Source organism: Hyperolius riggenbachi, chromosome 10, assembly GCF_040937935.1.
Source record: "Hyperolius riggenbachi isolate aHypRig1 chromosome 10, aHypRig1.pri, whole genome shotgun sequence".
In the NCBI taxonomy this organism is placed as follows: Eukaryota; Metazoa; Chordata; class Amphibia; order Anura; family Hyperoliidae; genus Hyperolius; species Hyperolius riggenbachi.
The window spans coordinates 173,279,558-173,307,189 of record NC_090655.1 but is presented as its reverse complement, the minus strand read 5'-3'; the positions used below and the strand labels follow the sequence as shown (position 1 = coordinate 173,307,189).

The window sequence follows — 27,632 nt, the reverse complement described above, 5'->3', positions numbered from 1 at the left end:
CTTAATTTGTGATGGTTTTTATCTGATGGGTGTACTCAGCTAGAGAAGAGACTATGTAGGTATTCTCTCATACTACATGGAGATGGTAAAATTGGCCTTAGATATTTCATTTTCCAAAGATTTTTCTATCATGTGTATACCTACAATTATACTATGGGTGCCCATTTTACCTGCGGCATATGTTTATTCTTTTTTTTTTTTTGTAACTCAATTTTTATTGGAATTTTTCAAAGTGATAACATTATTAACATATGACATATGGCAACATTATATAAAAAAGGTATAACATTTGCTAATCAAATAAAGTAAGTATACAGACATAATTGAAAAAATATGTGTTCATCAAACAGGAGAAAAACAACAATGGTTATATACTTCAGCAAGTTTTTCATAAACACCCACTTGAACCTTGGATGCAGTTGGTGTATAGACATAATATCAAAAGATTCCAGTAGGAAACTCCTGTAAGAAATAGGTACCATAGTCTGTAATCAGATTATTCTTACCTATGCGGAGCTGTGTATGAATTTAACAAAGAAAGCTCGTAAATACAAACAAGATTAGACAATGTCTGTTATATCCTATGATATAATTGAAAAACACTTCTGTCTCTCTCCCCCTGCCCAAACCCCTCATCTTCAGGATAGGAAAATAATATTAGAGGGTCTCGGCCTAGACTGGAAACATTGATTAGCCTATGTGGTTTCCTCTGATAGTGGTAAATTATAGTTTATATCCCAAAAATCCCACATTTTAGAAAATGTCATTTTGTTCATGGGCTATATAGGCAAGATATTCCATAAATTGAATAAATGTTATTCTCCTGACAGCTTCCTGGATAGTGGGGTGTTCTCTGTTTTCCCAGTTTGAGGCTATAGCAACCCTAGTTGCGGTGAGAATATGATTAATCATTTTGATCGTATGCTTGCGACAACCTTCGGGCGGTTTGCCTAATAGGAAAACCCATGGGTCCAATATTAGATTTTTTTTAGTCACCTGTTTGATAAAGTCCCTGACATAACCCCAGAATGCTAGGATCTTTGGGCAGAACCAAAATATATGGGATAAAGTGCTCACATCCCTACACTCTCTCCAGCAAGATGCTGCAGTATGAGGATATATTTTATGCAGTTTATGGGGCGTATAGTACCAACCAAAAGTATTTTGTATATGTTCTCCTTTGTCCTAGAACAGAGTGATGTTTTTTCTTGCATCAGCCCAAATGTCTTCCAATTCTGCAATGTCTAAATTATTATGTCGTTCTTCCTCCCAGTATGTCATGTAAGGGTGTTTAATAAAATTATCCCCAAATATCTGATATAATTTAATTTCCACTTAAATGGGAAATGAGATTTCTGGGAATCCAGAGTATCTGAAGAGAAATGTAGTGGCAGGGCCTCAGTTCTTCCTGAGTTAAGCTTAAAACCTGAAAAAGATTCAAATTATGAAATGAGCTTCATTAATTTGGAAGTGATATTTGTGGTTGGATCAAGGACAATAGAATGTCATCAGCAAAAAGTGATACAATATATTGTTGCCCACCAACAGTTACTCCCCTGATATCTAGATATATCTAGACTATCTCTAATTGCCATTGCCAGAGGCTCAATAGACAGAGCGAATAGCAGTGGCGAGAGCGGACATCCCTGGCGGGTTCCATTGTTTAAAGGGAAATATTCAGAGGAAGCCATAGGAACCTTAACCGTTGCCTCCAAATCACCGTAAAGACCTCTTGTTGATTGGACAAAGTTCCCAGAAAATCTAAAACAATCCAATACCTTAAATAAATATGGCCAGGAGAGTCTGTCGAAGGCGTTCTCCGCATCCAAACTCAGGAGGAGAGAAGGCCTCCGACAGACCCCCAGCCACTCCACAATACCAATAGCCTTCCTTGTGTTGTCACCTGCTTGTCTTTGTGAGATAAATCCCACCTGATCGCCATGAACCAAGCAGTGGGCGTAGCTAAGGAGCTGTGGGCCCCCATGCAAGTTTTATACTGGGGCCCCCCAAGCACTCTATACATAACAATTGATATGGAGTACCAAAATCTGCCAAGGACAACCACAGTGTCAGAGGTTCAAGAATGGGATGGGGAAGAGTTTGTTAATTATTACCACTAGTCAATACAATACAATAACATTTGTAAAGTGCTTTTCTCCAATAGGACTCAAAGCGCATAGTTGTGTCTCAGATTAATACAGGGTTGCAGGCTGGGTTGTGTTACAGAGGAGATAGCCAGATGTTCATGAATGCCAGACTGAAGAGGTTTTCAGTTTAGACTTAAATGCTTCCAGGGATGGAGCTGTCCTGATTGGGTGTGGCAGGGAGTTCCAAAGTGTAGGGGCAGCATGACAAAAGGCTCTGTCTCCAAAGGTTTTGAGGTGGACTCTGGGGGTGACCAAGGTGTTACGTCCTTTTGATCTAAGATTGTGGGGGGTGTGATGCAGTTGCAACAAGTCCTTCACGTATCCAGGGCCCAGATTGTGCAAGGATTTGAATGTCAGTAAGTCAATCTTAAACAGAATTCTCCATTTTATCGGTAGCCAGTAGAGTGAGCACAGGGTTGGTGTTATGTGGCAATGGCGGGGTTGGCTCGTTAACAGCCTTGCGGCGGCATTCTGTACTAATTGCAGGCAGTGTAAGTCTTTCTTGTGCAGGCCTGTGTAGAGGACGTTGCAGTAGTCTAACCTTGATGTGATAAAGGCATGAACTAGGGTTTGAAGATCCTCTTAAGGAATTAGGCGTTTAATCCATGCAATATTCCTTAGATGAAAGAAGGAATGTTTCACAACAGCTGAGATTTGATTCCTGAAGCTTAATTTCCGATCAATCAGTACTCCCAGGCTGCGCACACAGTCTGAGTTGTTCAGGTCTGAGCTCCCTATCCTTAGCGGTGTTGGTTGAGACTGGGTTGCTTTGCTGTTGAGCCCTGGCCCTCGATAACAAAAACCTCAGTTTTGTCAGCATTAAGTTTTAGCCAATTATTATTCATCCACTCCTGAATCTCAGCTAAGCATGCGTTTATTTGTGGAGTAGGGTCTGTGACGCCAGGTTTGAATGACAAATATAGCTGGGTGTCATCAGCATAGCAATGATATGTCAGGCCATGTTTTTGTATGATTTCTCCAAGTGGCAGCATGTATATGGTGACAAGTAAAGGGGATAATATTGCGCCCTGAGGTACACCGTATTTTAGTGGTACATGGTTAGAGGAAGGGCCCTACAGCTACCCTTTGTGTTCTGCCAGCCAGGAAGGAGTTGAACCATTGGAGAACAATGCCATCTATGCCACAGTACTCTTGTAACCTGTTGAGCAAGATTTCATGATCGACTGTGTCAAAAGCCGCTGAGAGGTCGAGCAAAATCAGGATGGAACATAGACCCTTGTCTCTTGCAATGAGCAGATCATTGCAAATCTGGGTAAGGGCTGTTTCACAGCTGTGATATTTCCTGAAGTCAGATTGTAGAGGGTCAAGGATGTTGTTTCTGGAGAGCCTGGCTTCAAGTTGGAGGTAGACAGCCTTTTCAATAACTTTTCCAAGAAAGGGGAGGTTTGAGACAGGTCTGTAGCTGTTTAGAGCATCTGGGTCTAAGGATGGTTTCTTGAGTAGTGGCCTGACGATTGCTTCTTTCAGAGTAGAGGGAAACCACCCTTCTTGTAAGGAACCGTTGACTATTTTGTGGAATGCCGATGTAAATCATTCAGGGCATTTCAACATGAACTTAGTGGGGCCAGGGGCCAGATCGCAGGTAGTCTGGCGAAGGTTTGAGAGGATATCCAAGATGTCTTTTTCAGTGATTACCTTAAAATCAGACCATGGTGGTAGGCTATTTTTGCACCTGTTATATGGCTCTGCATGGGATTCTGGGGCTGTGAATTGAATCACAAACACTGGTCCACATGACAGCCCAGGGGCCCCAGGTCTCTCTCACTCACTGGGGCCCCCAAACCACCATGCGACACCTAGAGGGAAGTGCGGGCAAGCCCTGGACCTCTCACCTCCAGGGAACTCACCCCACCACCTCTAAACTGAATGCCAACTGCAACAAACACAATTGCTAACTTCCAGCCCGCACTTCCCTCTAGGTGTCGCATGGTGGTTTGGGGGCCCCAGTGAGTGAGAGAGACCTGGGGCCCCTGGGCTGTCATGTGGACCAGTGTTTGTGATTTTAAATTTATTTTTTGCAGCTTCTAGGATGCGGTTGACAGGTGAGTGGTTAGGGAGGGGACCGTGTGGGAGATGTGCCTACACGGGGCGTCCCTGTAAACGACGCAATTCACGATTGCGTCCAACCAAAGCCTCCCACCTGAATGCTAATCTATGTAATTCCTGCTAGGTATGGTACAGCAGGCAAAGGGTGTATGACAGTGCACCTGATTGGCTGACTAGCGTCTGCTGGCCAGATAGAGGCAGGATATTGCTCTGACTGGAAGTTAGCAATTGTGTTTGTTGCAGTTGGCATTCAGTTTAGAGGTGGTGGGGTGAGTTCCCTGGAGGTGAGAGGTCCAGCGCTTGCCCGCACTTCCCTCTAGGTGTCGCATGGTGGTTTGGGGGCCCCAGTGAGTGAGAGAGACCTGGGGCCCCTGTACTGTCAATTGGACCAGTGTTTGTGATTTTAAATTTATTTTTTGCAGCTTCTAGGATGCGGTTGACAGGTGAGTGGTTAGGGAGGGGACCGTGTGGGAGATGTGCCTACACGGGGCGTCCCTGTAAATGACGCAATTCACGATTGCGTCCAACCGAAGCCTCCCACCTGAATGCTAATCTATGTAATTCCTGCTAGGTATGGTACAGCAGGCAAAGGGTGTATGACAGTGCACCTGATTGGCTGACTAGTGTCTGCTGGCCAGATAGAGGCTGTGAATTGAATGGCAGATTGTATGGAGGATACTTTGTCTGAGAAGAAGTGGGCAAATTTCTCGCACACTTCTTGTGAAGGTCTGATGCTAGATTTCCTGCAAGATGGATTGCAGAGACTCTCAACTGTGCGGAAGAGTTGGGTAGGTCTGTTGGCTGCATTTGCAATTTCGTGAGACAGGAGTAAGGACTTCTTTTTGTTAATCATCGTTTAATATTTTTTCAGGTGAGCAATTAGGGAACGTTTGTCATCAGGGGACTGATGTTTGCACCACCTTCGTTCCAGTCTGCGTCCCTGTTTCTTTAGTTCCTTTATAGAGTTGTCAAACCAGCGAGCGTGATGTAATGGTATGGAAGTTTAATCTTTAAGGGAGCTATGGCATCAAAAGCGGCTGAGACATCGTGGTTATATTTAAGGACCATGGATTCAAGGCCTAAGTTGTGATCTGTCAGTCCGCCTAGATTGAGGCTGTTCTGAAGGTGTTGGGGTGTCAAACCTTTAAAGGAACAATATTTTATTAGTTCTTTCACTTGGTGTTTTGTAGCCGGTGCTGTAAAGGAGAAGTGGACAGTGTGGTGGTCTGACCAAACTACTGGATCAATTTCCACATTGGATATTAGGAGTTCTGAATAGAAAATGAGGTCCAAAGTGTGTCTTTAATTGTGGGTAGGGAGGTTGACAGCTTAAGAGAAGCCCAGTTCATTCATGGAGAGAAGTAGCCCAGATCCTTATTGGGAAGAGTGTGTAACGACCCATGCGTTAAAGTCTCCCAGAATTATCCACCTAGGGTGTTTCAGTGTTATGCAAGATACTGTAACAGCCCTTGGCTTCAGTAATTATGCAGAGAGTCTCTAGACTGGTGCTATAAGTTTCATTTTTTAATCATTTCCATACAGTAGTTGAGCACCGTGAAAACTGCAAACAAAACATACATGGAACAGTTATCAATACAGAGCTAACAATCAAACAAGATGCAATAAGCATGTGAACAGGTATTAACTGCAATGTACCTTGCTCCGCTTAACCAAGGGATGTCAAACTTTAAGGGGTGTTATGTCTGTTTCTTCATGAAGGCACTGCTGCTTGGTCAGAATGCCCTGGAACACATACACACACTGAGCTGGGAGGAACTTCCTGTGTCCCAGATTGCAGTTCTCTGAAAGGGGGTTGGGCTGCACACACCCACACTGTTACAGAACTAAACTCAATGTGCAGAGCGAAGCTGTGGCCATTTACACTCCCACCAATCATGTTATTGCGGGTTATAACCTAAACAAAACATGATTTCAATACATTGCATTAAATGACCACACAAAGTCATGTTATACGTGCCTTTTCATGTCAGCCATTTTTTTCCGTTATGTTGGTTGTCTGAGTTTTCTACAGAACACACAATTATATCAACTTGGCAATATACTTACTCCCACCAATAACCCAAAATCCATTTGCTCCGAGTTCCATTAGGGTTTGGTTTTGGTCTTTGTCGCAGATTTTATTGTGGTAATAGGAAAAGATCAACTTCGTGATATAATAATAACTTCTTGGCTGAGTGATGAGTTCGTTTGTCTTCCACCAACACAAATAAGTCCTCTGGTAATAACTGAGTCAAGAAAACAGAGAAGACTTGAGCTTGAAAGAACATTCCTTGTTTGAAGGCTTGGTGTTGGATGAACTTAATTACAACTTCTGTGTCTCTTTCACGTTCTACAAAAGTCACAAGGCCTGTGTAACGGTCGGGTGGCGGAGCTGTCACCGACGTCACGTAGTCCCGCTTGGGGAGGCTAAGGCGTGGACGGATAGTCGAGTTCAAGCCAGGTCATACAAAGGTGATCAAATACAGGTTTGAGGGATCAGGCAGGAGAGTGGTCTAATCAAGCCAGGTCATACACAGGTGATCAAATACAGGTTTGAGGGATCAGGCAGGAGAGTGGTCTAATCGAGCCAGGTCATACACAGGTGATCAAATACAGGTTTAGCTCCCAGTGACTAACTAGCACCCACGGGGCTGTAGATGTAATGATTCAGCACAGTGTCTAGCTAGGAGCACTTATAGGAAGCAACAGCACTATCAGAATAACTTTGCGCAGGGCAACTGAGACACAGCCTATTGGTAGCAAGAGAGTGCTATAACCGGCGTGCGGCCGCGGACCGGAAGTACCTATATACCCTCCGGCCGCGTCACTTCCGGGTCGCTCGCCGCCTGGACGCATAGATAGTACGCATGGACGAACGCGTATGACGCACGTCCGTACGCGTCCGACCCATGCGTCCTTTGGAACGCATGCGTCCGCCCACCGCCGCTGGAGATGGAAGTGCCTGGATCATCGCGGGCGCGCGGACCAGGTTGTATCATCACATTACCCCCCCGAGGAGTGACCCCTGGGCACTCTATTTTCGGTTTGTTGGGAAACTTGGTATGAAGTTCTTGGACCAATTCCCGGGCATGCACCTGCCATGCCGGGACCCAATGCCGCTCTTCCGGTCCATTGTTGGCGGTTCGAAACCCCTTCGCTGACTTGAGCAATGAAACATGAAAAGAATTTCCCACTCTCAAGGAACCCGGTAACTTAACCCTGTAAGCGACTTTGTTAATTCGCTTTACAATAGGAAATGGCCCAATGTACCGCGGCCCCAACTTAGGTGTTGGTTGTCTCAATGGAATGTTTCTTGTTGACACCCAAACCAGATCCCCTGGACAGAATTCTGGTTCCGGGGATCTAAACCTGTCAGTGAAGTACTTCTGTTTCCTAGTGGCCTTTTCCAAGTTTTCCCGAACCTTGTCCCACACCTCAGCCATGTGCTTCACCCAATCCTCGACCATAGGAGAATCGGAAGGCGGGCCTGACAGGGGAGAAAATTTTGGATTTGAACCCATAACCACCTGGAATGGCGACATGCCTGTAGAGGAACCCACTGCGTTGTTCACAGCGAACTCTGCAAAGGGTAAGTAAGATGCCCATTCTTCGTGATTACCTGCCACATAGCATCGTAGGTACTGTTCCAAGGTTTGGTTTACCCTCTCAGTCTGGCCATTCGTCGCAGGGGTGGAACCCAGAAGAAAATGATAATGTGATGCCCAGACGTGAGCAAAACGAACGCCAGAAATGAGAGACAAACTGGACCCCTCGATCCGATACAATTCTTTCAGGAGCCCCATGGAGATGAAAAATGTTAGTAATAAACAGATCAGCCAATTCCTTAGCAGAAGGTAATTTATTCAACGGGATGAAGTGGGACATCTTACTGAAGCGGTCAACCACTACCCAGATGACCGTACACCCTTTGGAGGCTGGTAAATCTACCACAAAATCCATGGATATTTCTGTCCAAGGTTTGGAAGGGACTGGAAGTGACTGGAGATAACCACTAGGGGCAGTGCGGGAAGCTTTACTATGGGCGCAGATGGAACAAGAACTGACGTATGCCTTAGCATCTCGTGACAGGGACGGTCACCACACCCAACGGGATAGAAGTTCCTGGGTCTTCGCTCCTCCAGGATGACCAACAGCTTTACTGTCGTGGAACTGTTGCAGGACCTTGAACCTCCACTGAGGCGGCACATAAATGCGGTCAGCCGGTTTCCCAGGAGGAGCATCACCTTGAAAAGAAGAGAGAAGGCGCGTGAGATCTTCCTCTAGAAGGGGAACAGTAGTAGCAGCTGAAATGCAATGAGCAGGCACTATTGATTCAAGGACCTGGGTCTCAAGGGTTTCCGGGCTGAAGTAGCGTGACAGGGCATCCGCCTTCACGTTCTTCGAACCTGGTGTGTGATGGTGAATTTGAATCTGGAAAAGAATAACGCCCCCGGCCTGTCTTGGGCTCAATCTTTTAGCAGACTCGATGTACTCCAGATTCTTGTAATCCGTGTACACCGTGACTGGATATGCTGCCCTCTCCAGCCACTGTCTCCACTCCTCGAGTGCCCACTTAAAGTGAACCTCCAGACTACAAATCGACTCAGCAGCACTGAAAAGGCCTAGTGTTTCTTTAACAGTTTCACAGCATCAGAACTTTGTTTCTCTTAGCCAAGCCTCATTTTTAATTGCACAGAAGAAAACTGCCCGGGCTTTTTTCCCCTGATGCTGTTCAGAGCATGATGGGATTTCTGATGTTGTTGCTCTCATTCTGCTGTTTTGGTGCAATTTTTTTTTTTTTTACATTTTGAATTTGACATTTGAAGCCTAGCATGTGCAGCTGGGAGGGGTTATCAGGACACAGGACAGTTGGAACTGTGTCTCCTGCTCCTTGTCACCTCCTTTCAACCAAAAAGATGGCTGCCCCCATGACAAAGATGGCAGCCCCCATGAATCACAAACATTTGCCTGTTCTTTTAAAACAGGGTGGGTAAAAAATTATATTACCTATCTATTCTAATTAACATAACTAATGTAACTTAATGACAGTATGTTTGTTTAGGCTGAAGTTCCCCTTTAACCCCCAACAGCTCCTGATTCCCGATGTCGTAATTCCGCTCAGCGGAAGAGAACTTCCTCGAGAGAATAGCACAGGGATGCAACTTCTCGGGATTGCCAGCATATTGAGAGAGAACCGCACCTACACCAAGCTCAGAAGCGTCTACCTCTACTATAAAGGCTCGTGTTACATCTGGGTGCACTAGGACAGGTGCAGAACAAAAGGCCGCTTTCAAGGTTTTGAAGGCGAGTTGGGCCTGTGGGGTCCACCGAGTGGGATTGGCCCCCTTCTTGGTTAAGTCCGTTAGAGGCGCCACTTTGAGGGAGAACCCCCAGATAAATCTCCTGTAAAAGTTGGCGAACCCCAGGAACCTTTGTAGGACCTTCAAGGTGACCGGTTGCGGCCAGTCAATGACCGCAGAAACCTTTGCTGGTTCCATGGTTAGGCCTGAACTGGAGATGATATATCCCAGGAAAGGTACTTGGGATACCTCAAAGGCGCATTTCTCGAGCTTGGCGTACAATTGATGCTCTCTCAACTTCTGTAGCATGGCTCGAATGTGGTTCCGATGCTCCGAGAGGGACGAGGAGTAAATCAAAATGTCATCAAGATAGACTATGACAAATCTCCCCAGAAAATCCAGAAAAATGTCATTTACGAATTCCTGGAAGACTGCAGGGGCATTACAAAGCCCGAAGGGCATCACCAGATACTCGTAATGCCCATCATGGGTATTAAATGCAGTCTTCCATTCATCGCTCTGGCGAATTCTGATGAGGTTGTAGGCCCCCCCTCAGGTCTAGTTTAGTGAACACTTGCGCCCCCGAGATCTGCCCGAATAGGTCGTCAATTAGGGGTAGGGGATAACGTTTTTTTACGGTGATCTTGTTCAGACCCCTATAGTCAATGCAGGGTTGGAGACCCCCGTCCTTCTTCTCCACGAAGAAGAAGCCCGCCCCTGCAGGGGAGTTAGATGGTCGGAGGAACCCTTTTTCCAGGTTCTCCCGGATGTATTCCCGCATTGCCAACCTCTCAGGGCCTGTCAGACTGTACAGGTGACCCCGAGGAGGCATAGTCCCAGGCAACAAATCGATCGGACAGTCATATGGCCGGTGCGGGGGCAGCTCATCTGCCGCCTGCGGGGAGAATACATCCGCAAACTGTCTATAGGCTTCTGGCACCTGCTGGAGATTCAGTTGGGTACTGAGAAGGGGTAGAACCGTTAGACAGTTCCTGTGACAAGAGTCAGACCAGCTGACCAGCTGCCCTGATTGCCAATCCAAAATGGGATTGTGCTGTCTTAACCAGGGTAGTCCCAGCACCAAAGGGGTAGAAGGCTTATTCAATAAGAAGAAGGTGATCTTCTCTGAATGCAGCACCCCTATTTTAAGATGCAGCTTGGTAGTTACCGCCACCGGGGTCATCAATTGCAAAGGGGAGTCGTCAAGGGCGGTAACCTGTAGGGGCTTACTCAAGGGCAAGGAGGGGATGCTTAACCTCTTGGCCAATTCTACATCCAAGAAATTCCCTGCAGCCCCGCTATCTACAAAGGCCTGCCCTTTTACCCCTTTATCCTGCCAATCTAGACAGAAAGGAAGTAGAAAACATGGTTCTTTGGGAGGAATTACCTGCGCGCCTAGATGAACTTCCTCTGATCCCCCTAGGCATTGAAGTTTCCCGACTTCTTTTCCGGGCAGGTTCGGACCATGTGCCCCGTTCCCCCACAGTAGAGGCAAAGACCCTGGGCACGTCTCCGGGATTTCTCCGCAGGGGAGAGCTTGGAGGAGCCGATCTGCATGGGTTCCTCAGAACTTCCGGTAGGAGTAACTGTTTCCACCAGCAGGGGAGCCACATTAGCCGCTCCACCCCGTTCTAGCCGCCTTTGGCGGATCCGCTGGTCAACCCTAATGGCGAGGGTAATGGCTTCATCCAGTGTCAAGGGAGGTGGATAATTGATCAAATGATCCTTGACCGTTTCTGTCAACCCGTGTATGAACTGATCTAACAGAGCCGTATCGTTCCACCGGGAGACCACAGACCATCTCCGGAACTCTGAGGCATAAATCTCTGCAGTGTTTTTCCCCTGCCTAAGGCCTCGGAGTTTGTGTGCAGCTGTGGTAGTGTCATCTGGATCAGAGTAGAGAATGCTCATGGCCTAGAAGAACTCCTCTACTGAAGAAAGAGCTGGATGCCCCTGGGGGAAACTGAACGCCCAAGCTTGCGGATCTCCCTGTAGCAGTGAGATCACCAAAGCTACCCTCTGCGTCTTGGACCCTGAGGCTCTGGGTCTCACAAAGAAGTACATATGACAGGAGTTCATGAAGTTATTGAACGAACCCCGATCTCCTGAGAACTTTTCAGGGAGAGGAAGTTTGGGCTCCGGTATGTGCTCTACCGGCACGGGGGCGACTGGTCCGGCCGGAGGTGCAGCCTGCGCAGCATGAGGTGCATTATCCTCCATATCTATGGCCATATCAAGGGGAGCTGCAGCAGCTTGAGCCTGCACTGCGGCTTGGGCTGCAGCTTGGGCCTGCGCCTGGGCTTGGGCAGCAGCCTGCGCTTGGGCTAGTAGGGTAACCATCTCAGCTACACCCTTGACCGCTTCGGCCAGTTGATCTATCTGCCGCTGTAAATTCTCCATGTTAATATATATATATATGTGTAGGCCGGTTATAATGTAACGGTTGGGTGGTGGAGCCGTCACCGACGTCATGGGGTCCCGCTTGGGGAGGCTAAGGCGTGGACGGATAGTCGAGTTCAAGCTGGATCATACACTGGGGGTCAAATACAGGTTAGAGGAATGAGGCAGGAGAGTGGTCTAATCAAGCCAGGTCATACACAGGTGATCAAATACAGGTTAGAGGGATCAGGCAGGAGAGTGGTCTAATCAAGCCAGGTCATACAAAGGTGATCAAATACAGGTTTGAGGGATCAGGCAGGAAAGTGGTCTAATCAAGCCAGGTCATACACAGGTGATCAAATACAGGTTTGAGGGATCAGGCAGGAGAGTGGTCTAATCGAGCCAGGTCATACACAGGTGATCAAATGCAGGTTTAGCTCCCAGTGACTAACTAGCACCCACGGGGCTGTAGATGTGATGATTCAGCACAGTGTCTAGCTAGGAGCACTTATAGGAAGCAACAGCACTATCAGAATAACTTTGCACAGGGCAACTGAGACACAGCCTATTGGTAGCAAGAGAACGCTATAACTGGCGTGCGGCCGCGGACCGGAAGTACCTATATACCCTCCGGCCGTGTCACTTCCGGGTTGCCCGCCGCCTGGACGCATAGATATTACGCATGGACGAACGCGTCTGACGCATGTCCGTACGCGTCCGACCCATGCGTCCTTTGGAACGCATGCGTCCGCCCACCGCCGCTGGAGATGCAGCCGTGGGATGCAAGCCGGAAGTGGATCATCGCGGGCGCGCGGACCAGGTTGTATCATCACAGCCTGAGTAATTTCTTTGTTTGTATAGCAGTCTCAGGATTCTTGCAATGAGCTCAAGGAGTGTTGTCCAAAATGAGAATATACTCAGTTGAGTGGGAAGGTCCACATGACAAGTGGTTCTTGTTGTAAATATATGAACTGGTCTAACTTCCAGATCACCGACAAGCAGGTCAGCACAGGGGTAAGGTGTAGGATGTGGTTCTTGTTCTAGCCATCACTAAGCTGCAGTGAACTTCATTACAGTAGCTCTCTCTGCTGGTATCTGAGAAATTACGTAGTTCTGTTTTGACAATGTTTTTGAAGTCGTGAGGATGATAGCTTCTGGCTATTGTGATTTTCTTGAGGTATCGGAGGCTTTTCTTACACTTCTCCCACCATGGGTGAAAGCAATCTGGGAGCAAATCATCCCTTCCAATGCTTCTTATACACATCTCTTGCAGGATACACTTTCTACTTAAAGTGAATGGAGAAATAAAGCCAAGAGGATCATACACAGCAGCAAGTACAGATGGGATACCACATGTTGAAGGTTTGCCTTGCAGTTCAATCTTAAAGGTGAAGGTGTCATTGTCTATTTACCGCTAGAGTTGGGCCGAACGGTTCGCCTGCGAACGGTTCCATGCGAACTTCAGTGGTTCGCGTTCGCGTCCCGCAGGCGAAGTTTTGCGGAAGTTCGGTTCGCCCCATAATGCACCATGAGGGTCAACTTTGACCCTCTACATCACAGTCAGCAGGCCCAGTGTAGCCAATTAGGCTACACTAGCCCCTGGAGCCACTCCCCCCCTAATAAAAGGCAGGCAGCGGCGGCCATTAAGCTCACTCGTGTGCCTGCATTAGTGAGAGTAGGGCGAGCTGCTGCAGACTGTCTCTCATAGGGAAAGATTAGTTAGGCTTAGCTTGTTCCTGGCTGCATACCTGTTCTGTTCAGTGAGCCCACCATACCTGTTCTGTTCAGTGAGCCCACTGGATACCTGCATACCTGTTCAGTGAACCTGCCACTGCATACCTGTTCTGTGAACCCGCCACTGCATACCTGTACTGTGAACCCACCACTGCATACCTGTACTGTGAACCCACCACTGCATACCTGTTCAGTGAACCCACCACTGCATACCTGTTCAGTGAACCTGCCACTGCATACCTGTTCTGTGAACCCACCACTGCATACCTGTACTGTGAACCCACCACTGCATACCTGTTCAGTGAACCCACCACTGCATACCTGTTCAGTGAACCCACCACTGCATACCTGTTCAGTGAACCTGCCACTGCATACCTGTACTGTTCAGTGAACCCGCCACTGCATACCTGTTCTGTTCAGTGAACCCACCACTGTATACCTGTTCAGTGAACCTGCCACTGCATACCTGTTCTGTTCAGTGAACCCGCCACTGTATACCTGTTCAGTGAACCTGCCACTGCATACCTGTTCAGTGAACTCACCACTGCATACCTGTTCAGTGAACCCACCACTGCATACCTGTTCTGTTCAGTGAACCCGCCACTGCATACCTGTTCTGTTCAGTGAACCCGCCACTGTATTCCTGTTCAGTGAACCCGCCACTGCATACCTGTTGTGTTCAGTGAACCCACCACTGTATACCTGTTCTGTTCAGTGAACCTGCCACTGTATACCTGTTCTGTTCAGTGAACCCGCCACTGTATACCTGTTCTGTGAACCTGACACTGCATACCTGTTCTGTTCAGTGAACCCGCCACTGTATACCTGTTCAGTTAACCCGCCACTGCATACCTGTTGTGTTCAGTGAACCCGCCACTGTATACCTGTTCTGTTCAGTGAACCTGCCACTGTATACTTGTTCTGTTCAGTGAACCCACCACTGCATACCTGTTCTGTTCAGTGAACCTGCCACTGTATACCTGTTCTGTTCAGTGAACCCGCCACTGTATACCTGTTCAGTTAACCCGCCACTGCATACCTGTTGTGTTCAGTGAACCCGCCACTGTATACCTGTTCTGTTCAGTGAACCTGCCACTGTATACCTGTTCTGTTCAGTGAACCCGCCACTGCATACCTGTACTGTTCAGTGAACCCGCCACTGCATACCTGTTCTGTGAACCCGCCACTGCATACCTGTTGTGTTCAGTGAACCCGCCACTGTATACCTGTTCTGTGAACCTGCCACTGCATACCTGTTCTGTGAACCCACCACTGCATACCTGTTCTGTTCAGTGAACCCGCCACTGCATACCTGTTCTGTTCAGTGAACCCGCCACTGCATACCTGTTCTGTTCAGTGAACCCGCCACTGCATACCTGTTCTGTTCAGTGAACCCGCCACTGTATACCTGTTCAGTTAACCCACCACTGCATACCTGTTGTGTTCAGTGAACCCGCCACTGTATACCTGTTCAGTGAACCTGCCACTGCATACCTGTTCTGTGAACCCACCACTGCATACCTGTTGTGTTCAGTGAACCCGCCACTGCATACCTGTTCAGTGACCCCGCCACTGCATACCTGTTCTGTTCAGTGAACCCGCCACTGCATACCTGTTCTGTTCAGTGAACCCACCGCATCAGTGCGCATACCTGTGCAGTTAAGTGAACCCACCTACCTACGTGAGTGCACGCAGTGTGATATACCACTCCGTGCATACCCGATATGGACAAAACAGGTAGAGGAAGAGGTAGTGCCAGAGCCAGAGGAAGGCCACCCAGCAGGTCTGTGCGAGGTCGTGTAAATGTAATTTCGTGTGGACCTGGCCCACAGTACAGTGCTCGGAAGAAGGCACGTCCCATCACCTCCCAAGATTGTCAGGACGTGGTTGAGTATTTAGCGACACAGAACACCTCATCTTGCTCAGCCACCAGCGCTACTACTAGCACCACTTCCACTGCATTTAACACTTCGCAAGAATTATTTAGTGGTGAAATCACTGATGCACAGTCATTGTTGTTACAGCCAGATGAATTTTCACCAGCTCTTTTGTCTGAGTTACGCAGCAACACTATGGATGTAACGTGTAAGGAGGATGAAGGACCTACTGATGGTGCATGTTTGGATTTTTCTGAGGCAAGCGAAGCTGGGCAGGATGATTACGATGATGACGATGATACGGATCCTCTGTATGTTCCCAATAGAGGAGATGAAGAGGGGGACAGTTCAGAGGGGGAGTCAGAGAGTAGTAGGAGGAGAGAAGTTGCTGAAAGAAGCTGGGGCAGCTCTTCGTCAGAAACAGCTGGTGGCAGTGTCCGGCACCATGTATCGCCACCTATGTACAGCCAGCCAACTTGCCCTTCAGCATCAGCTGCTGAGGCCCCCATAGTGCCCACATCCCAGGGTGGCTCAGCGGTGTGGAAATGTTTTAATGTGTGTGCCTCAGATCGGAGCAAAGCCATCTGTTCGCTCTGCCAACAAAAATTGAGCCGTGGAAAGGCCAACACTCACGTAGGGACAAGTGCCTTACGAAGGCACCTGGAGAAAAGGCACAAACAGCAATGGGATGGCCACCTGAGCAAAAGCAGCAGCAGCACACAAAAGAAAAGTCACCCTCCTTCTCCTCTTCCTCCTTCAGGTGCATCATCTGCTTCTGCCGCTTTCTCCCTTGCACCTTCACAGGCACCCTCCTCCACTCCGCCTCTGCCCTTGAGCGCTTCCTGCTCCTCTGCCCACAGCAGCAGTCAGGTGTCCGTGAAGGAAATGTTTGAGCGGAAGAAGCCAATTTCGGCCAGTCACCCCCTTGCCCGGCATCTGACAGCTGGCATGGCGGAACTGTTAGCTCGCCAGCTGTTACCATACCGGCTGGTGGACTCTGAGGCCTTCCGTAAATTTGTGGCCATCGGGACACCACAGTGGAAGATGCCAGGCCGCACTTATTTTTCTAGAAAGGCCATACCCCAACTGCACCGTGAAGTTGAGAGGCAAGTGGTGTCATCTCTTGCGAAGAGCGTTGGGTCAAGGGTACACCTGACCACGGATGCCTGGTCTGCCAAGCACGGGCAGGGCCGCTACATTACGTACACAGCCCATTGGGTCAACCTGGTGAACGATGGCAAGCAGGACGCAGCGGACCAAATTGTGACACCTCCACGGCTTGCAGGCAGGCCTCCTGCCACCTCCTCTCCTCCTGCTACATGCTCTTCGCTGTCCTCCTCCTCCTTGGCTGAGTGGCAGTTCTCCTCTCCAGCTACACAGCCCCAGCTCCGCAGGGCCTATGCTGCATGCCATGTACGACGGTGTCACGCCATCTTAGACATGTCTTGCCTCAAAGTGGAGAGTCACACTGGAGCAGCTCTCCTGGCTGCTCTTAAGAAACAGGTGGATGAGTGGCTGACCCCGCACCACCTGGAGATAGGCAAAGTGGTGTGCGACAACGGCAGCAATCTGCTTGCCGCTTTGCATATGGGGAAGCTGACACACATACCCTGCATGGCACATGTCATGAATCTAGTTGTTCAAAGATTTGTGTCAAAGTACCCTGGCTTAGCGGATGTCCTGAAGCAGGCCAGGAAGTTCTGTGGGCATTTGAGGCGGTCTTACACAGCCATGGCATGCTTTGCGGAAATTCAGCGGAAAAACAACTTGCCGGTGAGACGCCTGATTTGCGATAGCCCGACTTGCTGGAATTCGACCCTGCTCATGTTCTCCCGCCTGCTAGAACAGAAGAAAGCCGTCACCCAGTACCTCTACAACTACAGTAGAATGAAACAGTCTGGGAAGATGGGGATGTTCTGGCCCGACAACTGGACACTGATGAGAAATGCATGCAGGCTCATGCGGCCGTTTGAGGAGGTGACCAACCTGGTGAGCTGCAGTGAAGGCACCATCAGCAACTTGATTCCCTACGCTTACTTCTTGGAGCGTGCTGTGCGTAGAGTGGCGGATGAAGCTGCGAATGAGCGTGACCAGGAACAGTTACGGCAGGAACAGGCATGGGACCAATTTTCATCAGACCCAGCTGTTTCCTCAACACCTGTGGCAGCACAGAGGGGGGAGAAGGAGGAAGAAGAGAAGTCGTGTGCAGAAGACGAGTCAGACTCAGAGGATGATGAGCAAGGTGTTTCTTTGGGGGAGGAGGAGGAGGAGGAGGGGACGGCGGCAGGAGAACAACCGCAGCAGGCGTCGCAGGGGGCTTGTGCTGCTCAACCTTCCCGTGGTATTGTTCGCGGCTGGGGGGAGGAGGTTGACTTACGTGACGTCACTGAGGAAGAACAAGAGGAGATGCATGGTACATCTGGATCCGACTTTGTGCAGATGTCGTCTTTTATGCTGTCGTGCCTGTTTAGGGACCCCCGTATAAAAAACCTCAAGGGGAATGAGCTGTACTGGGTGGCCACACTACTAGACCCTCGGTACAGGCACAAAGTGGCTGACCTGTTACCAACTCACCTGAAGGTGGAAAGGATGCAGCACATGCAGAACAAGCTGTCAACTATGCTTTACAATGCCTTTAAGGGTGATGTGACAGCACAACGCCAGCAAGGTACCACTGCCACTAATCCTCCTCCCGTGTCCACACAGTCAAAGACAGGACGCTCCAGCGATCTCATGGTGATGTCGGACATGCGGACGTTCTTTAGTCCAACGCCTCGCCGTAGCCCTTCCGGATCCACCCTCCACCAACGCCTGGAATGACAGGTAGCCGACTACCTGGCCTTAAGTGTGGATGTAGACACTGCTGTGAACAGCGATGAGGAACCCTTAAACTACTGGGTGCGCAGGCTTGACCTGTGGCCAGAGCTGTCCCAATTTGCCATCCAACTTCTCTCCTGCCCTGCCACAAGCGTCCTGTCAGAAAGGACCTTCAGCGCAGCTGGAGGCATTGTCACTGAGAAGAGAAGTGGCCTAAGTTACAAAACTGTTAAGTACCTCACCTTTATCAAAATGAATGAGGCATGGATCCCGGAGGGCTGCTGCCCGCCCCAAGACTAAGTCAGTCCCCGCACACACAGCATCTCTGCCTGCACGCCGTGTGACTGGCTGCCTGGCCTGCCCCAAGAAGACTAAGTCGCTCTCAGTCCCTCCACACAGCATGTCTGCCTGCAGGCCGCTTGACTACCTTCTCCGCCACCACCAACAGGGTCCGGGACTCCAGGCGGATTGCTGAATTTTTTAGGCCGCTGCTAGCAGCGGCCGCTGTAATAATTTTTCTGGTGCGTGTACATGACTGCCTAATTTTTCTGGCTGCACTGCGGGCAGCTGCAACAACAAAAGAAAAGGCATGTACATGCGCCCATTCCCCTTCGTGATCATTACCTTGCCGTGGTGAAGGGGCTTGCGTATCACAATGAAGCAATGACCGGCGCCTAGATGAGTGTCTCGGGGGGCACACCCACGATAATAAGATCGTTGCCTCATTGTGGTCAGACCAAATTTGATCAGCTGGACAGTCACTGTTCTGTCATTCAGCTACATCAGCCAGGCGACCATATGGGCTGTAAAGCCACCAAAACCTGCACTCTCGCCATGGTGCGCACCAGTCCAGCACGGCCGTCACTACACAAACAGCTGTTTGCGGTGCGTTACACGGTGAGTTTGGTGTGTCAGTGTGAAGCAGTTCCTTAATTACACTACCTGATTGATGTATACTACTTTAGGCCTGTCATTTAGCATTCAATGTGATTTCTGCCCTTAAAACGCTGCTTTGCGTCAAATCCAGATTTTTCCCGGGGACTTTTGGCATGTATCCCACTCCTCCACCTGGGGGTCCAGGTGTTAGACCCCTTGAAACATCTTTTCCATCACTTTTGTAGCCAGCATACTTTTTTTTTTTTCAAAGTTCGCATCCCCATTGAAGTCTATTGCGGTTCGCGAACCGAACCTTCCGGGGAAGTTCGCGAACCCGGTTCGTGAACCGAAAATCGGAGGTTCGGCCCCACTCTATTTAACGCATCTAAGTTTAGGTTGAGAATTTTAGAAATAGTTGCTCTTTCTGAGGGATTCACATAGTCATGGACTTCCTTTGCATCAGAGTTGAATTTGTGAAGATGGATGTCTCCCCATTTGTACAGTTCTTGACTTTCTACAATCAGTTTCTTGTTGTTGGGCATTACTAGCAAACTGTTGCCCTTTAAAGGAATGGGCATTTTATAGTGTCCATTTTCCTTCTGTTTTATTTTTCCACAAAGTGAACATAGGAAAAGGATATCTTCTTCGGATACATACTTGGTTTCAGTATTTCTTTCATTGAAGTCTCCTTCAAGGGTTTTTAGGATGTCAGAGGTAGACGGTACAGGTACTTCCTTTGCCACCACTCGATCTACGAAGCTTTGGCCTTTCTGATGATGCAAGTGAGAGTTAAGGTGCATACACACATCAGACTATAGTCTTTGGAAAATGAAAGATCACAGACCATGATAATGGTAAGCCTACCCCCCTTAAACCGCCAACCACCACCACCCCCCATTCTCCATCCCCTCTTAACCTATTAAAATAATGGACACGGACTACTTGGCATTGGATTAATTTAAGGCCATAGCAGCCCCTTTCTTTATTCAGCCAATTAACAATGTTCCAAAACAAACAAATAACCATCATAACCAAAACAGCATTCACAAAGAGCTGGGGTAAGGGGTCCGGAGGCACCGAAAATCGCGTACGTTAAAAAGGGGCGCTGGGAAAAAAGGGCGCCGGTTTTGTAACGATAAGCATGGATAACGTTTAAAAATGTATTGTACTGTTTTTCGTTTAAAATTAATGTTTTTTAAAGTTATAAATCATTAAATAATGTGCATTAAATCGGCAATTGTAAAAACGTTAATCTTTCGTTTAAATAGTAAAACGTATAATAACGTTAAAAAAAAAAATTACTAAGTAACCCTCCCTGTACCTACCCCTAACCCCTAGACCCCCCTGTTGATGCCTAAACCTAAGACCCCCCCTGTTGGTGCCTAAGTAACCCTCCCTGTACCTACCCCTAACCCCTAGACCCCCCTGTTGGTGCCTAAACCTAAGACCCCCCTGTTGGTGCCTAAACCTAAGACCCCCCTGTTAGTGCCTAAACCTAAGACCCCCCTGTTGGTGCCTAAACCTAAGATCCCCCTGTTGGTGCCTAAACCTAAGACCCCCCTGTTGGTGCCTAAACCTAAGACCCCCCTGTTGGTGCCTAAACCTAAGACCCCCCTGTTGGTGCCTAAACCTAAGACCCCCCTGTTGGTGCCTAAACCTAAGACCCCCCTGTTGGTGCCTAAACCTAAGACCCCCCTGTTGGTGCCTAAACCTAAGACCCCCCTGTTGGTTTTTTCATTTAAAAATAATGTTAAAAAAAAAAAAAGTACTGTTTTTCGTTTAAAAATAATGTTTGGGAAAAATATTGTACTGTTTTTCGTTTAAAAATAATATTTAAAAATGTATAAATCATTAAATAATGTGTAATCATGAGAAACAGTAATAAAACATTAAGTCTCCGGGCGCCGCTTTTAAAACGTTAGTTTTCTCCGGCGCCCTTTTTTCCTATCGGGCGCCCATTAAACGATATTTATTATAGGAGTGAATGGCGGCGCCCGATTTGTCCACTAGCCTCAGGCGCCCGAATTTACTGTTTCCCCGAAAATCTGTCTGTCATAACACCCGTGTGACATGCAGCCTTGTACCGGCCCCCAGCCGCGGAACTCGGCTCGGGGACAGCTGCATGCCCCAAAGTCGTCTCTCTTCTCTCCGTTAAAACCGCCGGATTTGTCCCGCGACAAATCTCTTTCCCAAGAAACCGACCTCCGGAGCCCCTTTTTACCCCTCCGGCTGCAATGACAAACAAAGACATACCACACACAAACAGAAAATAAGGGAGGGAGGGTGGGAGCTTCTTCCATCACGCTGCTCCAAGCCGGAAGTGCCCGCCCCCCTGCATCCGCCGCCTGACCCGGGAAAATCCGCCTACGCCTCCCAGCGCTGCACTGCCCGCCCCCTGCCCCAATTAACCCCTGCCCTGCCCCACCAGACCTGGGCGACTACCCACTAACCCAGCTACCTAGCGCTACCCGGGGAAGGACGGCTACCTCATCATGGCCGGGCCCTCCGCACTACGCTAGCTCCAGCTTCTGGCCCTATCTTGATAATGGTAAGCCTACCCCCCTTAAACCGCCAACCACCACCACCCCCCATTCTCCATCCCCTCTTAACCTATTAAAATAATGGACACGGACTACTTGGCATTGGATTAATTTAAAAACAAGGAACACCAAGAGCCCCAATAGTATAATATGTACTGGTAAATGGTTACTAGATAGAGTAAATATTAATACTCACAAACCAGGGTTACCATTAGGCAACCACTGTAAAGGCAGGTGGGGAGATTTTCCTGACCCCACTCAGGAATAAGAAGTCGCTCTCTGTAGATGAGAAAAGGGGGTTCAACCCTCCACCCAGGGTGGACTCAATATTATGCAGGAGAACAGAGGCGCCAAAAGGATAAAAGGAAGCTAAATGAGCTTAAAAACCAAATTCTTGGTAAATAGAGGAGGTAGTGGTGGACTTACCTCCTCCAAGTAGACACACAACGACTGTAGTAAACACAGTCAATATATTTTATTTATGAACTCCAAATATGCAACGCGTTTCGCAGGTTTGATCCTGCTTCATCAGGCAATAACAACGGAGCAATAGCTGTAAACAGAGATAATTGGCTCATAACCCATGTGTAGTCATACAGTCATTAAATTGTATAAAAATAAAATATATATAAAAATTATAAATAAATATCAAACATCAGAGGTGAAATAGATATTAAAAAGTGGGGGTGATTGGGATAAAAACAGTGGAAAAGGTAATTGTGAGCAGTGATGAGCAAAACTGTTAATATTCGTTTCACATAAAATCTTGCAATAATAATATTTAATTCAAAAAACAATTTTGGTAGGGGGGGGAATAAATAAATTCCTGTTAACTTGCGCGGTTTTTGCGTACATTGCACATATCCACGAAAAAAACACCGATTTTTTTGGGCTAGAATAAAAATTGTTTTGGACGCTTTGCGCTAACATATAGTTCTATATGTTTTCACAAAAATATTGAGCTAAAAGCAAAGAATGTAAAAATCAAAGATAAGCAGATAAGCAATATATTCATACTGTTCCGTTCACACTTTTATCTAGTCCTCTCTTTTAATTTTTTAATTTCTGATGTTATGATTTTACAGTCTTATATTTTTACTGTAAATTATGTACAATCTATACATTGCCACAAAACTGCAAAAACATATGGATGGATAGACAACAATATGGTTACTTATATCATGATGCTACAACATCAAGTGACACAGATGTGACAATTTTTCCTAGTGTTTTATATCATGCTTTTCTTAGAGGTTTTTATATATTTTTATAGTATGCATTATTAATATTCTTTGATTATCTTATTATTTTACATGTATCACATCATTTTAACCTGTCTTGCAGGTACTTATTTTATCTGTTCAGGTAATATGTAATTGTTACGCTCTACTATGCACTTTATCATACAAATCTCCTATATACATATATCACAATCCACCACTAGATGGCACTGCATCACTAAAATGAACTTGCCCTTAATCTTGCCCTATTCCAAAATGGCACCAGCAACTGCTAGTTGCATCTGCACATGTGCAGAATGACTCAGCACATTTACCAAGCACTGTGATTGGTCAATCAACCCCCAAACTAGTATAAATGAGCATTCCTGGAAGTGAGCCCTCACAGAGGTGCCTGGCTCTTATACTGACCACATATGGTAAGTCCCAGCTGTCTTTCCTTATGAAACCTTTATTTTTTTCCATTGCTTGTGAATTTTTGCATTGAGAATTTGGTTTTTATGATTCGAGGTTTATCTTTGATTTTTACATTCTTTGCTTTTAGCTCAATATTTTTGTGAAAACATATAGAACTATATTTTAGCGCAAAGCGTCCAAAACAATTTTTATTCTAGCCCAAAAAATCAGTGTTTTTTTCGTGGATATGTGCAATGTACGCAAAAACCGCGCAAGTTAACAGGAATTTATTTATTCCCCCCCCTACCAAAATTGTTTTTTGAATTAAATATTATTATTGCAAGATTTTATGTGAAACGAATATTAACAGTTTTGCTCATCACTGCTCACAATTACCTTTTCCACTGTTTTTATCCCAATCACCCCCACTTTTTAATATCTATTTCACCTCTGATGTTTGATATTTATTTATAATTTTTATATATATTTTATTTTTATACAATTTAATGACTGTATGACTACACATGGGTTATGAGCCAATTATCTCTGTTTACAGCTATTGCTCCGTTGTTATTGCCTGATGAAGCGGGATCAAACCTGCGAAACGCGTTGCATAATTGGAGTTCATAAATAAAATATATTGACTGTGTTTACTACAGTCGTTGTGTGTCTACTTGGAGGAGGTAAGTCCACCACTACCTCCTCTATTTACCAAGAATTTGGTTTTTAAGCTCATTTAGCTTCCTTTTATCCTTTTGGCGCCTCTGTTCTCCTGCATAATATTGGATTAATTTAAGGCCATAGCAGCCCCTTTCTTTATTCAGCCAATTAACAATGTTCCAAAACAAACAAATAACCATCATAACCAAAACAGCATTCACAAAGAGCTGGGGTAAGGGGTCCGGAGGCACCAAAAATCTGTCTGTCATAACACCCGTGTGACATGCAGCCTTGTACCGGCCCCCAGCCGCGGAACTCGGCTCGGGGACAGCTGCATGCCCCAAAGTCGTCTCTCTTCACTCCGTTAAAACCGCCTGATTTTTCCCGCGACAAATCTCTTTCCCAAGAAACCGACCTCCGGAGCCCCTTTTTACCCCTCCACCACGAAAGGGCATGACCCCTTATGACCTTGAGGCCCCCAACCTCAAAGCTCTTTGTATCCCCTCTTTGATACCTAGGGCCCACAAGTCCATCCCAATGTCATTAAGATGCACCCCGTCCCTTCTAAGGAACAAACCAATGTCCTCCTCCAGTTCGAAATGACGAATAGCCAACCCCCCATTCCTGATAAAGAACCTGGCCACCTCTTTGTTCAATTTTATCCTAGCTTTATTAACCTTTTGGACCGAGTTAGCCAACCTCCAATATTCCCGAGCCACAATGTCTGACCAAACTACAATGGTCTCGGGAAACAGGGACCGAACCCTCAAAAATCAAATTTGATCTCCTTTATAACGATTCTGGTAGATCTAGCCGCCAGATCGTTCCCCCCAACATGCAAAACGAGGATGTCGGGGGCTCTATCCATGCGTGCCAACTTGTGAAGTTCCGGCAAAATGCCGGGCTAAACCATCCCAGGGAAACCTATCCACCGGATACGTACCTGCTCCCTAGGGAAGCCAAGCTGGCGGCCCTCGGGCCTCACATCGGCCCTTCTCGCCCCCCCTACTAACGTAGGAGTGTCCCACAATCCAGACGATGACCTGCGGACCTGCAACAAGAGAGAACAAACTAACAGCAATTGCCCTAGACCCAGCTACCCCCACCCCCACCTACACTAAATGGGGCCTAATGTATGACTTGAAGCGGGCCGACTCCCAGCGCCCGATCTGCTTTATGACCCCCTCGCTCAACCCCCAACGTGACGCCTCCGTAGCCGCACCAATCCGAAAAGAGTGGGAGGCAAACTCCAGAAAAGGGAGGCCGAGTTGGCCTAAACCTTTCCGAAACAACGCTACAAATTGAAAGCGAGACAAAGCCGAGCCGTCCCGGTGCACCAAAAACACCTGAGCCTGAGAGGGGCGGGCCGCCCCAAAACTCTGGACGTTATAATGAGGGCATAACGGGCCGCCGATCTGAAACAGGGTGATAGCCCGACCCCTGCCTGCCTGGTCGGTTTTTGAGCGTGGCAAATAAATGACGACCGTATAAGCCTGGATGGAGATGTGCTCTGCAAGGATACCTCCCACTCCCGCTTTGTTGCGGCTAACTAGCTCCCCTATTCTAAAGGCCCCGAAAAAAGCCAGCATGAAAGCGGTCTGAAATAGACCGCACTCATAACTGGAGGAACATAAGCCCGGCAGTACCCCCACCAGCCTACCCAGCAACTCAAACGTAACCGGGCGCCTGGCCTCCCTGCGAACCGCCCCAGACCGGTAACCCCTAAGAGCCTGCCTCACCCGGAAATCTTTAGTTACATCTAGGAGCCCCCTGACCTTGAACCAAAAAGCCAGAGCCGATAACTTCTTAGCCACTGCCGATGCCGAGATACCCTCTACAAAATTATTCCCCAAGAAATACAGCAACAAACATAGCCGTTCTTCATCCGAAGCACAACCTCCTGCTTGCAACATCAAAGTGTCCCACGCATTCCACACTAACGTGTACGCTGCCGCTGATGACTCCGATATGGATCTCCCAATCATACAGGATACCACTCGAAAGGAATCCTCCACGCCGCAGACGGGCAAGGAACCCCACGTTCTTCCGCCGTGGGAACCGCAGCCCGGAATCTGTCCCACTGGAATCGAGAAAGTGCATCAGCAATGACATTGTCGACCCCAGGTAAATGCACAGCAAACAAGTAAATATTAAACCGCAAACAATCCAACACCAGTTGCCGCATCAGACTTATCACCGGGGGGGATGATGCCGAACAGCTGTTCACTGCCAATACCACACCCATGTTGTCACAGTTGAACCTCACCCGCTTGTTGGCCAGCTGCCTTCCCCAAATCTGTACCGCCACTACTATGGGGAATAACTCCAAAAGCACCAGGTTGGACGTAAAACCCGCCTCCACCCAGGATGTGTCCCAGGGAACTGCGCACCATTGGCCCGCGAAAAAGGCACCGAAACCATGGGAGCCCGCCGCATCAGTAAACAGCTCTAACTCCACATTGCTCACCGTGTCTTGCATCCACAGCGACTTGCAATTGAAATTAGTCAAGAAAATCAACCACACCTGTAGGTCTGCCTTGATGTCCGCAGTTAACCGAATCCGGTGGTGTGGCACTGACACTCCTGCGGTCACCATTGCCAGGCGCCTGCAGAAAATACGCCCCATGGGCATGATTCTGCAGGCGAAATTCAACTTGCCCAGCATAGACTGCACCTCCCTCAAAGTCATCTTCCTGCTACGGATTGCCAATGAAATGGAATTCTTGAGGTTCACCACCTTATCAGCTGGCAAGCTGCATTCCATAGCAACGGTGTCTATAGTAATGCCCAAGAATTTTAACGCCGTGCCGGGGCCCTCCGTCTTTTCTTCAGCGAGTGGGACCCCGAAGCGCTCACATATGTGCCGCATAGTCGCCAATGCGTACGCACAATCAGGAGAGTCTGCTGCACCCATGAACAAAAAAATCGTCGAGGTAGTGTATAATTGACTGCACGCTCGACCTATCCTTCACTACCCATTCCAAAAAAGTGCTAAACCGCTCGAAATAAGCACAGGAAATGGAGCACCCCATGGGCAGACACCTATCCACAAAGTATTCTCCTTTCCAAAAACAACCCAACAAACGGAAACTTGAAGGATGAACCGGCAGTAACCTAAAAGCTGACTCGATATCAGTTTTTGCCAGTAACGCCCCTTGACCCAACCGCCTGACCCAACTTAAAGCTGCATCGAATGAGGTGTACACCACCGATGCATCGTTACCCGACAATCCATCATTGACAGATGAACCGCGAGGAAAAGACAAGTGGTGGATTAGGCGGAACGATCCCGGTTCTTTTTTAGGAACCACGCCCAGCGGTGACACGATCAGATCAACCAGAGGGCGAGAAGGGAACGGGCCCGCCAATCGACCCACTGCCACCTCCTTAGCCAACTTCTTGTCCACGACACCCGGCAACTCATAGGCGGACTTGAACAACTACTGGGAATCCAGAACCCCTCCTCAAAACCTGCCCTCAGGAACTCTGCCGCCTCGTGGTCGGGATACCTACTTAGAAACTGTGCCATCTCCGCCCCCTTCACTGGCGTCGTCCCTTTTTCGCGCAGAATCCCCCGACTTCGCCCTTCGCTGCTTATAAC

General features: G+C 47.9%; 1 protein-coding gene across 3 annotated transcripts in view; it reads left to right on the top strand.

Moving 5' to 3' along the window:
- The window catches only part of SLC43A3 (solute carrier family 43 member 3), a 1,442,737-nt gene that overhangs the window by 18,333 nt on the left and 1,396,772 nt on the right, over positions 1–27,632 (top strand). The window lies entirely within an intron of this gene.